Source organism: Drosophila navojoa, chromosome 4 (assembly GCF_054131105.1).
Source record: "Drosophila navojoa isolate 15081-1374.11 chromosome 4, UAZ_NAV_1.0, whole genome shotgun sequence".
Classification (NCBI taxonomy): Eukaryota; Metazoa; Arthropoda; class Insecta; order Diptera; family Drosophilidae; genus Drosophila; species Drosophila navojoa.
Window position 1 is genome coordinate 20,011,350 of NC_142892.1, and position 12,204 is coordinate 20,023,553.

The window sequence follows — 12,204 nt, forward strand, 5'->3', positions numbered from 1 at the left end:
TTAAAAAATAACAATTTTTTTATTTTTATATATTTAATTTTATTTTGTTTTTATTTCTAGCTGTAATAAAGGTAGAAATTCCATGTATACTTAAATGCTATAGTGTCATTGAATTATTTATTCATTTCTTTTTTATTTTTTAATTTCAATCAAATTCCCCTCGTTTTTCGTATTAGCTAATCAATTTTATGAAAATTGAGAGTGAATTGGCTACTCTCAATATTTGTTAAATTAATTAGCTAGTTCTTTCACTTTTTCTATTATTCACCATAGAATTGTTTATGAATAAGAACAAAATTCAAATAAAAACAAGTTTTAGACAAGTTTTACTTTATTTTTTTATTTTTTATTTTGATACAATTACAACTACTTCCATGCAATATTGAGCTATCTGCTGCTCCGATTTCGATTCAATTCAATTCAATTCGATACAATTCTTTACCTTTTGTTTCCGAGAACAAGTTTCTGTTTATTTATGATTTTGTTTTTGTGTCGACTTATTATATAGTGTTCGATGTGGAAATCGAAAGTTCGAATGCAATAGAAATCCGCAGAATGTGCCAATTGGACGCCTGTGGCAATCGAAATTGCGCAGCTCTTATACTTCCCTTACTTTTGGCCAATCATTATTGGTGGGCGTGGCTGTCTGATTGCTGCTGTGGCTTTTGTGTACAATTTGAGACGCTTTGATTTGCTTATTTCCATAGAAAATCAATCAAAACCTTTGGACACACGTCACAGCCCGAAGCGATTTATTAAAAAAGCAAAATTCCAATACAAATTGCGCATACGCCCTGTTGCACGTAGTTAAATACTATATGTAACTGTACTGTAACACACAATTTATGCATCCATGCAGCTTAAATTTCCTTGTTTTATTTTCTTTTTTTGGCTAAATCATTAACTTGATTTATTTAACAATTTGCGGTAGCCCAGTTCGGCTTATCATGCCGCACGCATGTCGACCCACATTTGGTTTTCGTATCTCAGCGTTGCCTTGAGTTCGATTTTGTTTCTATATATAAATACATATACATATGTATATATATGTATATTTGTATGATATTTGCCCAAATTGAACTACATGACCTAAAAATAATTCAAAGCGAGAGCTCACACCTAAAAGGCTTTGCTGCAAATACAACAGAAACAGATACATCGACAACATGTTGCATGATTTATGTGGGGCGAGCAAATGTGAATGCGAATGCGAATGCGAATGCGAACGTTGACCGTACAGGTGAACCCGCCCAAGCCCAACCCATACCACGCGAAAATCTTGTTCCAAATTCAATGCAAATCGCATTAAGGAAAATGCAGCAAACTAACAAACAAGCAGAAAAAGGTAACCAACATGAGCATGCTACAAACAATTTGTATCAATTTCCTAAGCGTCGAACGCGAAGGCAGCTCAGCTAACTAGGCTTAATTAAATCGCCGCCGAATCAAAGCGAATTTCATGCCAAAGCGAACTTCACGCAACATTTTCGAGTCTAGGGTATGTGCCAGTCGACACGCTTTTAATTGGCAATTCGCTTATTGAGTGGCTAATAACCTCGGCTGATTACCTCCCATTTGCATTGTAAACGATTATTGAATGTGCCGCAGCTCTAGTCTGGGTTGTTGCCTCCATTTATGAGCTGCCACAAATGCTGGCAGCTGGCGAAAGGGGCGTTTGTATATTACATACATATGTATATATATATATATATCTCTCTCCCTGAATATATATTTGGTTTATCTGTAAGTCTCGCCTTCTCATCGCACATGCTAAATTATCTCAAGCATTTTTGTAGTTTTTCGGCAAAACATTCACTTTTAAAGTAAAAGTCGCAATACTTTAATCAGGTTTATGCGAGTGAGAAAAACACTTCTTTTTTTTTTGTTTGTTAAGAATTTAGTGGAGTTCGTTAGTAAACTTTCACAAGAGACATCGTTACGACTGTTGGTAGTTCGTTTGTCCAAAAATCAGTTATATTTTATGTGAGCTGATTAGGAATCTAGCAACAATCTAAAAATGCCGACAAAAAATATTTAAATATAATATTAAAATTTTAAATTAAAATTCTATAATCAGATATTTTCGACTAAGGCAAGAGTGAGCTTTGTAAAAAAAATGTGAACTAACTGAAACTTTAGCCTGCCTGTTAATATTCATTTATAAAACTGTAGATAAATATATTCTCTAGATTGAGTTTATATGTATATTGTAATTTTACTTTTATTTATTTATTTTTTTTTTTCATATGCATCAATATCTTCTATTTATATAAATAAGTAAAAATATATTATAAAGGTTTCCGGAAAAGTTGTTAGATTTGCGATGCCATTACTAATATACTACAAAAATCGTGAATCTTAAAAAAATACATATTTAACGACTTCCTTATAATATTAAAAAACTAATCACAGCATAAAAATGTGTAGATTTAATAGAACTCATTAAATTATGCTTAAAAATTTGTTTGTTTTTTAGAAATAAAAAAAGGAAGACTTGCTTCTGTATTAAAATCCTATAATTAAAAACATATAAAATAATTAATCAATTATTAAATAATATATATAAATATATTGTATATAGAATTTTCAAGAAACTTTTTTGAGGTATTTATAATTTAATTTTAAATTTAAATTTTTCATGATTCTATATAAATGATAATATATCGTACATTTTAAGAATCCCCATCAAGGTTCCTATTTAACTTTTTCTACACGTTTTCTCTCTTTGCAGGTTTGTGCTCGACACTTAAGCTAATGCTCCAGCAATAAGCCAATCAAATCTTAGCTCATCGTACACAGCATACAGCATTGGGTATTTAAGTATTTTTGCTGTTTGTATATACATATATTTTGAGCATGATATGCGGGCTAGGCAATGCCAAAGACATCATCCGAGAGCCAAAGTCGAACAACAACAAATAAAATCCAAAAGCTAATTGCGCAGCCAAAAAATTGTTGATTGTGTGGCATAAATCAAATGTGGAAGATGTGCAGAAAGTTTGTAAAGCCACCGAAAGTCACATTAGTGGGCGAGTCATAAGTGGAAATTCAAGTGGAAATTGTTTGCTGTAGTTTTTTTTGGCTAGGCTTCAATTTGCCCAGTTTCAAGTTCAATGCAATGGGAAAATTTCAATTTTGAAATTCGAAAAGAAAAAAAAAATAGAAATGGCGCCGAGCACTTGAAAGTGAGTCGCAACTTCTGCGGCAAGTCAAGAGCCAAGCAGAGGAAGTAGCATCTGCGTGCACAGAGATGAAGCCGCAAGATACAAAAGAGACAAAGCAGACAGAAGAGACAGAAGAGACAGTAGAGACAGTGAAGAGTGGCTTGTCAAAGCCAAACCTACGCTTGACCGTTAATGGCTTTTTTGCGTTTCATTGAAGAAATCGCTGAGGCCAGCTCTATAACTATATAAGCTATATGCACATATAGATATACCTAAATATATATGTATATGTATTATTATATTTTTTCTGACAATTTGGCAGCTTGTTGAAAGTAAAATGTGTGAAAATGGCTAATTAAATGCACGGATAACTTGAGTACAGACAACTTCATCGTCTGTCTATGCCGTGCCTTTTACCTCAGATAGAAAAAATGGAAAAAAGTTTGATTCGCTTTGCTCACGTTGCTGTGGATTTCTCTCATTCGCCTGCTAATTATGAAAATTTGATGGTATAGGCCAAGTTTGTTGCCCAAGTCTTTTGTTTCCAGCTCTTTCAATTCTACACACACTTCCGATCTTTGCAATTGTCGATGCTCAACTTGCCGTATTACTCTAAACTACATTTTGTTTTGTTTTGTTTTTTTTTTTGTTTTTTTTTTTTTTTTTTGCTTTGACTCTTTAAATTTTAATGCTTGAACACAAAATGCGCAGCACGTAGCCGTAATTACGCGCCAAGTTTGTTGTCTAAGTCTTTTGTTTTGCAGCGCTTGTTTATTTGCTTAAATTAACCAGAGAGCCGCAAAATAAATGCCCCCAATTTAATTGGCCTCTGTCATGGTTGGCTTGATATGCCCAGATTTCTGAAGCAGCTGCGGATGCTGTGGATCACAATTCACTGAAATCTTATTCGACTTGCGTTCATTTCTAGTTTATGGCTAAACTTGAACTTAGCCCCAACTTCTATAGAGATTTAAAATCTAAATATAAATAGAAATTTCATGGAATAAATTGTTGGCCTTTGTTAAATTGACAGCACGAAAATTCCCCAAATTTATTGACTTGAAGAAATTATGAGATGAAAAATATGTTTAGAAGGGAGTTTCGTTTGGGTACGTTTACATATGCAAATTGAAGAGAATATGATTAAAGCCATCTGACAAATGGCCAACTGAATTCGAATTCTGGCACAGTTCTGAAACTGGTTCTCGGTTCTCCGAGAGATCGTTGCGAAAATTACACAAGCATTTCGAATTGAGAAAGATTTGTTTTAATCAGGTCCAAGGCACGCCGCAAATAACAATCTTAGTCTAGTTTTGCCAATACTATTCAAAAGTCGTTAAACTATGTAATTGGGTTTCTGGCTGCATAAATAAGCCCAGTTCATTGACTCTGTTTTTTTCTTCTTCTCGTTTTATTTTCATATTATTTTTGTCATTTGGCATTTTGTTGTTGGCAGAGGCAAGAAATTAAATAAAATGTTATAAGTTGAAGAACCCGCGAAATGTGGCAGATCTTAAATACTCTTAATTATGTAAGACATAGTGGCTAATGTGGCATTTGCTAAGAGAAAGGTAGAGAAGCGAGTCAAATAAATGGATGTAAATAAATAAACGCAATTTATATTCAACTGTATATGTGCAGAATAGTTTAGTTTAGGAGAATTCTTTTTAGAGATATTTCATAAGCGATTTTTTATTCATTCTTAAATGTGTTCAAATAACTGAAGTTTGCATAAGATTTTGAGTTGAAACATGTGAAGTAGTACGAAAATGACAGACTTGCTATAGAGCGTCTTTTAAGTGTTTTTAGCTCTCATATATTAAAATATCTAAATCATCAGACATACGAACAGACAATCACAATGAATTCTGTTGCTCAATTCACTGGTACATTCAACTGTAGAATATCCATATGAGGCTTAATAAGACGTATGCCTCGTATGCCTCTTAAATATATTTTTAACAAAATGACAATTTCTTAAAATATATATAAATATTATTAGATATATAAAAACAAATACATTTTAATTAATGTCATAATAAATTTACTTTTACAGTTAATAAATCACTAATGAGGCACTCAAATTGAAGAGCTTTAAAAGCGAAAATCTTATATTTATACATACATACATATATATGAATATAATATATAAGATGCTTGTTATTATTATACATATGTATATATAAATATGGCATATGGGTTCTTTGTACTTGTAGCCTTGGCGCATTCCAAGCTCCGAGGTGGGAGTCGGCGCTTGACTTCAAAACTTTTGAAGCATTTCCTAATGCAAAGAGTAAACTTAGCTCGAGTAAAATTAAGTCAAGTAAATACACGCAAATGGATGACTACGATGTACCCTAAACGAAAGAAAATATAAATGAGCTGAATTCAAAGTACAGTTGAATGAATATTGAAATTATATGTGAAAATGTTAAATAAATAATATATATAATATAAATATACATATGTAGAAAAATTTCAATAGAAGACAAATGTAGAAAATTATTATATTTATAATAATATAATTATATATACATATATGCATTTCTCTACTCTATCATGTAAGGCTAATTATTGATTATCAATATCCAATGTCAATACTTTTGATGTATTATTTTACAGGGAATGTGTACTACACATAATTACTTTTGAAACAGTTACTATAATAGGAATTTTTGGCTGATTTAGAAATATAACCCGTCAATGATATACCCCACTAGCCGCCAATAGTTTTACAGGGTATATGCAGTACACAAATACTTTTCACACTGGTACTATAATGACAATGATATAGTTGACTTATGTAGCTATGCACACCGATATACCCCATTGCTTTTGCTGGGTATGTGCAATGTATCCACAAACTGTAGTTCAAATGAGTAGTATATATATTTGTAGTTGCCTTTCTTGTTGTTGTGGTTGTTGTTGTATTTGTTGTTTTCGCTTTGTTCTCTTTGAGCTACGTTTGATCTTTGTTATTTGGCTTGTTGTGCCATTTGCTGTACTTGTTGTTGTTTTTGTTGTTGTTGTAGTATTTGTGGTTGCAATGTTGAAAATAAAAGTGAATGCTGTTGTTGTTGTTGTTGTTATTTGCGGTTGGTTGCCACATTTGTGTGAGCCACTCGCTCGCTCGCTCGTTGGTTGGTTGGCTGGCTGGCTCGTTCTACATGTATCTGACAGATATTCAATCTTCATCTTCATCAAAGCGTTCGTCAAACGTGTTTTATTGTATGCGACGACTTGTGCTATTTTCTGCCAAGCGATGCTGATTTCAGATTTCAGATTTCTTTCTCGATATTGAATTTATTGTCAGTACCTTTAACCGTTTGTTAGCCGACTCTCCGGCTATTGCCACTCAGCTGTACTTGCTATAACTACTATTCGCCAGGGACCGCAGCGGGTCTTGGGCCAGTCACGACATCTCAACAGACAACAACAACAGCAACAACAACAACGACGACGACGACAGCTCAAGGTCGCATTCCTTGGCACTGACGCAGTCATTCAATAATTCTTATTTGGATTGTTCTGTACACTCGGCTCTAAGTGATAAATTATACGCATTCGCAATTGCCATGGATTTGATCAGGTATTTGTTGTGTGTGTTTTGGGCAATGGGGCTCAGTTTCGTGGGGTTTCGAAGAAGCAAGTGGGTGTAGAAGTCTGGAGAGTTACTATTCGAAACGTAAGTATGTGAGTGTGTGAATGTATTTATATTTGTACTTGCTTTTAGCCTGGGCTGTCCTTGGAGCTATTGAGCTATTGAGTATATGTGAGGCCAAAGCTGTACTCTCTGTAATACCTATATGCTTGCGACATGCATCATTAATAATAATATTATATAGTAATAATCATATATTTATTTATAAGCACTGTGTTCTCTGCCTCTCCACCTATCTTTATGTTAATCAGCTGCTGTTAAGTGATTCGTGGGCATGTGTAAGACGCAGCTAATTTGCACAATGTTTTTGCCTCTCTTTCATATCAATGCTAGCTTAGCCTCCCGTCCTAGTTGCATAGGTACAGTCACACCCATTCAGTATGTGTGTGTGTCGCCATTAAATTGCGCAGCGAGAGGATGCCGAGCCGGCACTTTGAGATGCCATCTACACCTAATTTATGACGGCTCTGCTGCGGCACTCTCAGCCGAACCGACAACGCTCAGAGATGCCAGAAATGCGGCAGCTACGTGCACAACGTGGCTAAATGAAGTCACGATCGGGTCCGGGTCGAAGATACCCATGGATAGGCGGTGCTAGGTGTGTCCAATTACGAGTAGGCAACTGCGCCAGCAACACCAACAGCAACAGCTGAAGCTACGGCTAGTGGGTTAATAGAACGCCGCCTGGAATTGTTTTGTCTTGCTTTTTTCTTGTGGCATGGGAGAAATATATAACACGAGCAGTTGGAATGTTATTGGCTGCTGGATACCCTGTAAAACGGCTTTGTTGGCGCGCTTTCAATTGTGAATGCCTGCAAAATATGCTGGGTATTTTTCATTAATTCTATATGACAAAATCATGGGAGCGTCTGAGAGATACCCTGTAGATAAAATGTTTAATGGCATATGATTTTGTGTAGGATGTCATATACGGCTACTCCTTAATATTTATTAATGGCAGTGACTTGTAAATTTACTTAATAAATGTGAATGAGTGCTAGATACCATACAGAATGAAGGTAAAGTTATTCAGAGAAATTTCGTTTTAAAAACATAATATTGATGAATGGTATAAGGTATAAAATATCCTATGATATTCCATTTTAAGATAACAATAACTACTGTTATGAGTTAAGAATATGAATGACTGATAAATACATAGGTAAACGAGAATATATATACTTAGTGGGGTCTGTCACACCTCTTTCAGCCTGTTAAATACATTTCAACAAAACCATGATATACTGATTTTTCATTTTCAATAGATTGTCAGGTTTATTTCTTAGTCTGCTTTTGCAATTGAGTAGAACTATAATATACATATATAAATAATTACGAGCCACTAGAATTCATATTTGTTGATTATTTTAATTTTAATTTGAAATAAAGTGTATTGAGTCTGATGTAGAATGAATGACAAATGAAAAACCCTTCTAGCAATTCAGTCCCTTTATAATATTTTAAGGAATAAATTTATTTCATGTAAGGTTTCTCTGATATATCTAGTCATTTCTAGCGTGCTTCATTGTTAGTCCAAGTATCAACTTTCGGAAATATGAAATTTATAATTTCTTTGATATATGTTAAGGAAGATCATTATATTTCTAGATACCTTCAAGTAGTCTCAGTTTGCAATATACTATATCCAAGATAATAGTTGTGCAATCAATTTATCTTATACGTGAATTTCTTGATTATCTAACATCTGAAATGCGAAATACCCTGTAGCTACGCTCTGTGTAGAGCTGCTGTAACATGAGTTGAATGCACCAGCTCACATCTTATTAGCATCGCAGATGTTTTCTTTTTGATACAAGGCAAAACAATTTGAGAGATGGCAATTGAAATCAATTGGATGTGTTGACGCCGCCCCGAATAGTTTTGTTAGAGGGCAAAAACTACAAATATGTTAATTTGATTTGAAGACTTGGCTGGCATTTGCTCCATTTTGTTGTTGTTGTTGTTGTCGGCTTTCTGGGCTGCGAGCTGTGTGGTTCGACAGCCCAAAGAAAATAACTTAAGCTTTTACTTTCACTGCCAATAATTTGTACGGCTGCTGGAGGGGGCAATGTCTCAATGGGGGCCGCTGATGCTTTGGCTCTCAATTTGCATCGGCATACGGTGTTATTGTTTTTCTTCTTCTCTTTTGTTTTTTGTTGTTTAGTTTTTTGCTGTTATGGCTAAGTCTCATTTGCAAATGTATCTGGCGGCAATTTGGACCCCTCCAATGCTGAGCTGTTCATGTCTGTGCATTGTCTGTTACAATGTTCACTCTTCAGCTGTTCGAAACGTCAGTCTTTAGTCTTTGGTGTTCAGTCGTCAGTTTTCAGTTTTCAGTTGTCAGTCTTTAGTTTAATTTCATTTTCACAACAACATCTACAACATCAACAACAATCTTTTTGTGTGCTCATCACACGTGTTCGCATGTGCTGCAATTTGATCGTCAAGTCGGGATCGCGGCTCAGCAGCCAGCAAATGTTAATGATGAGCATTTGCTAATAAGGGCCCAGGGTCTCGCCTCTCCCAGCTTAGCTCCCCCTGCTCGCACTTTGGCCTTAGCTGTTGTGTTTCTTTGATTTGTTTGGAAAATTGTTGTTGATTTTTGTCGATTTGGCGAAAGTTGAGCGATCGATCGAAGTGGAACTGAAGATTCTGCAGACAGGAAGGGGAAGTCTCATGTGGAGCTGGCCAAAATGCAGTAGCTTACAAATATGGCTTCACTTGTTCACATCATTGAACTCCATTTAGCTGTTGGCTTTTTTGTAAAACTCCAAATTCCATTCGATTTGCTGTTATCATGGCCAGTGGCGAGTGGACAAGTTTTTAACAGCGGCAGCAGCAGCCGCCGGCGGCTGGCCAGATTGCCAAGTTAGCCTTGTTCTTAATAGTTAAACAACGTTTTTGCATAGCAGACTCGTAATTAAACGCCAACCAGTCGGCCAAGCTGGCTCATAAATTGAACAAGTGCAAGTACGAGCGTGAGCACGAGGTATCTAATGCTGTGCATCTGCAAAATACTCGTAATCGAGCTGCACCTGTATCGGTTGTCAGCGTTGACCGCAAGCTGCAACCTTGCGGCTTGCTGCTGGAATGCTGAGTGCCTCGCCAGTTCGTTGCCTAAGTCTTTTGTTATGCCTCCATCATGGAAATTCTAACTGGCACGCAGCGGGGCGTGGCCAGTGACAAACATAAACAGCCGCGCGGAAATCGTTTCAGACTGAAAGCAAACACACTTTCCAACCGCCAACACTCTCACTTGATCGTGTTTATCTTGCATCTCTCTGAGTCTATCCAAGCAGACGACAACCCGAAATCGATTTCGTAAGCCTTGTGTGAGTTTTCATTTCTGCGTTTTCATTATTGCTATTATGTGTTTTGTTTGCATAGTTTTATTTCATTTTATTTATTTCTGTGGCATATCATTTCATGTTTCTCTCCTTGCCCACGTAATCGCTGCTGTCTGCACGTCTTTCGCTTTATTGATGAGTGACAAGACCTGAAAGTGGCTTAGGCCTAGTTAGCTCTCGTTGATGCGATGAAAGTCCAATAAGACAATGACAGCATTTCAATTGAATGATGCGACTTCCGTTTTCAGGCATTGTCTCGATGAGGCATCATTGTCTTTATCTGGCTATTGTCTTTATTTATGTACATATATGCACTATATATATGCATATACTCCAGTTCACACATATATTCTTATTTGATGGCTTGGTTTTTTTTTCTTTATTATTCCTATAAGAAAATGCTTTTTATTTTCAATATGATTTTTTAAGTCCTTAAGGATGATATAAGCTGTTCCGATGCTCCTCCTCTTCTGCAGCCTCACTATTTCCAGGGTATTATGCAAGCTAACCAGTCTGAATTGTAGCAAGTTCCCTCAAGTCTAATTGGCCACATTACAGAACCTCCTCATGTTGATCAAATTGAAATTCCGGCGTCGCAGGGCTAGCTCGCTGGCTGCTTGGGTGCCATGCTATAAATTTGTTATTCAAAGTAAATTTTCAATTTCAACGCGAATAGATATTTCCATAAATAAACCACATAAATCAGAGCTATCGGCTAACCGAAACCGAAACCAAACCGAACTCAACCGAACTCAACTGAACTCAACTGAACTCAACTTCTCATTAGTAATCAAAAGCTGTGCAATCGACGCAGTCGCAGCCGCAGCCACAACTCAGTGCATTCTTTTTGAGCAACTGAGACGGGGCATATAGGAGGCAGAAGTAGAGCTAGATAGAGAGTGGGAACGAGAGAACAAGAGACAGGCTTGCACAAAACGTTGCACAAGCGAGTGAGTGGGCCGTATTTACTCTTTTTTTTTTTTTTTTTAATTTTATTTTATAAGGTGGCTACCACTGGGAACGTTTGTCGCCAGCGCGCCAACGCGCCACCACCGGACCGGCGACGGCAAGACAGCGACAGCGGCAGCGGCAGCAGCAGCAGCGCCTTGTCTTGTTTATATTGCCTTAATGGCTATTTGCCTCTGTTGTTTAGAGGCAATTTAAATATTTCAGCCATTTCATTTTGAGCGCTGCTTTCTGGCTCTCCATTTGGCTGGTTGTGTTTTTTGGTTTTGTTTTTATTTTAATTTTTGTTATGCCGGCTAAACTTGTGTCTTTGACATTTTATGGGCGTTGAAAATATTTTAAAAATTTCTACTGTTTTGCATTTGCTCTGCTACTTAACATTTCAGGAATTTACGAATTTCTTTTGTACAACACAAACATATCGAAACGAGTAGAGTGAATTCGACTATGCATACAATAGATGTTTGCAATAGAAACTCATTTGGTTAGTAATGAGCTTTATATTTTGATCAACAAGCGATTTTGATTATTAAGTTTTGCTTAAACTTTGCCATACATGAGATAAGATAAAATTTTTGCATAAGTTGATATTTGCAGCGCATTGTTAACAGATTTATATTGGTCTAGGTGTGCAAAAGTTGAATATATTCTAACTTCCGTTATAAATAACCTAATTTTAACATGGCTTCACTCAGCTTACAGCGAACTGCAATAAGCTAAAATTAAAATCTGTTAGAATTTTGTTATAACATACAAATTTACTGCAAAATACTTGAATGTCAACACATTCACAGTGCAATGTTAAGAAGTCTGATTAGAATGCTGCATTCCTCTATTCTGTTAGTGTCAATTATGCTCCGCTGAAATACAAGTATAACAGGACAATGTAAACTTGCTTTTTAAGATCTGTTAATATTACAGCGAAGTGTAAACAGTTGACATTGCACTTCTGTTAGTCAGCCGTTAAATACTATTATAAATTCAAATTTGAAATGTATTCGCTAAAATATATTTATCAATTTTACATTCACTGTAGCTTAAATTTATTTTAATTTCAAGTTAACAA

General features: G+C 35.7%; 1 protein-coding gene across 4 annotated transcripts in view; it reads left to right on the forward strand.

The window, feature by feature from the left end:
- Nucleotides 1-12,204, forward strand: part of IRSp53 (Insulin receptor substrate 53 kDa) — a 34,743-nt gene that overhangs the window by 5,575 nt on the left and 16,964 nt on the right. The window contains exon 1 of one of the 4 annotated variants that reach the window (XM_089260329.1): nt 6,503-6,753. The exons of the other annotated variants lie outside the window; for them this stretch is intronic. The gene's annotated coding sequence lies outside the window, so the exon portion shown is untranslated. Of the gene's footprint in view, nt 1-6,502; nt 6,754-12,204 lie in introns of those variants that run through there. 4 annotated transcript variants of the gene reach the window in all.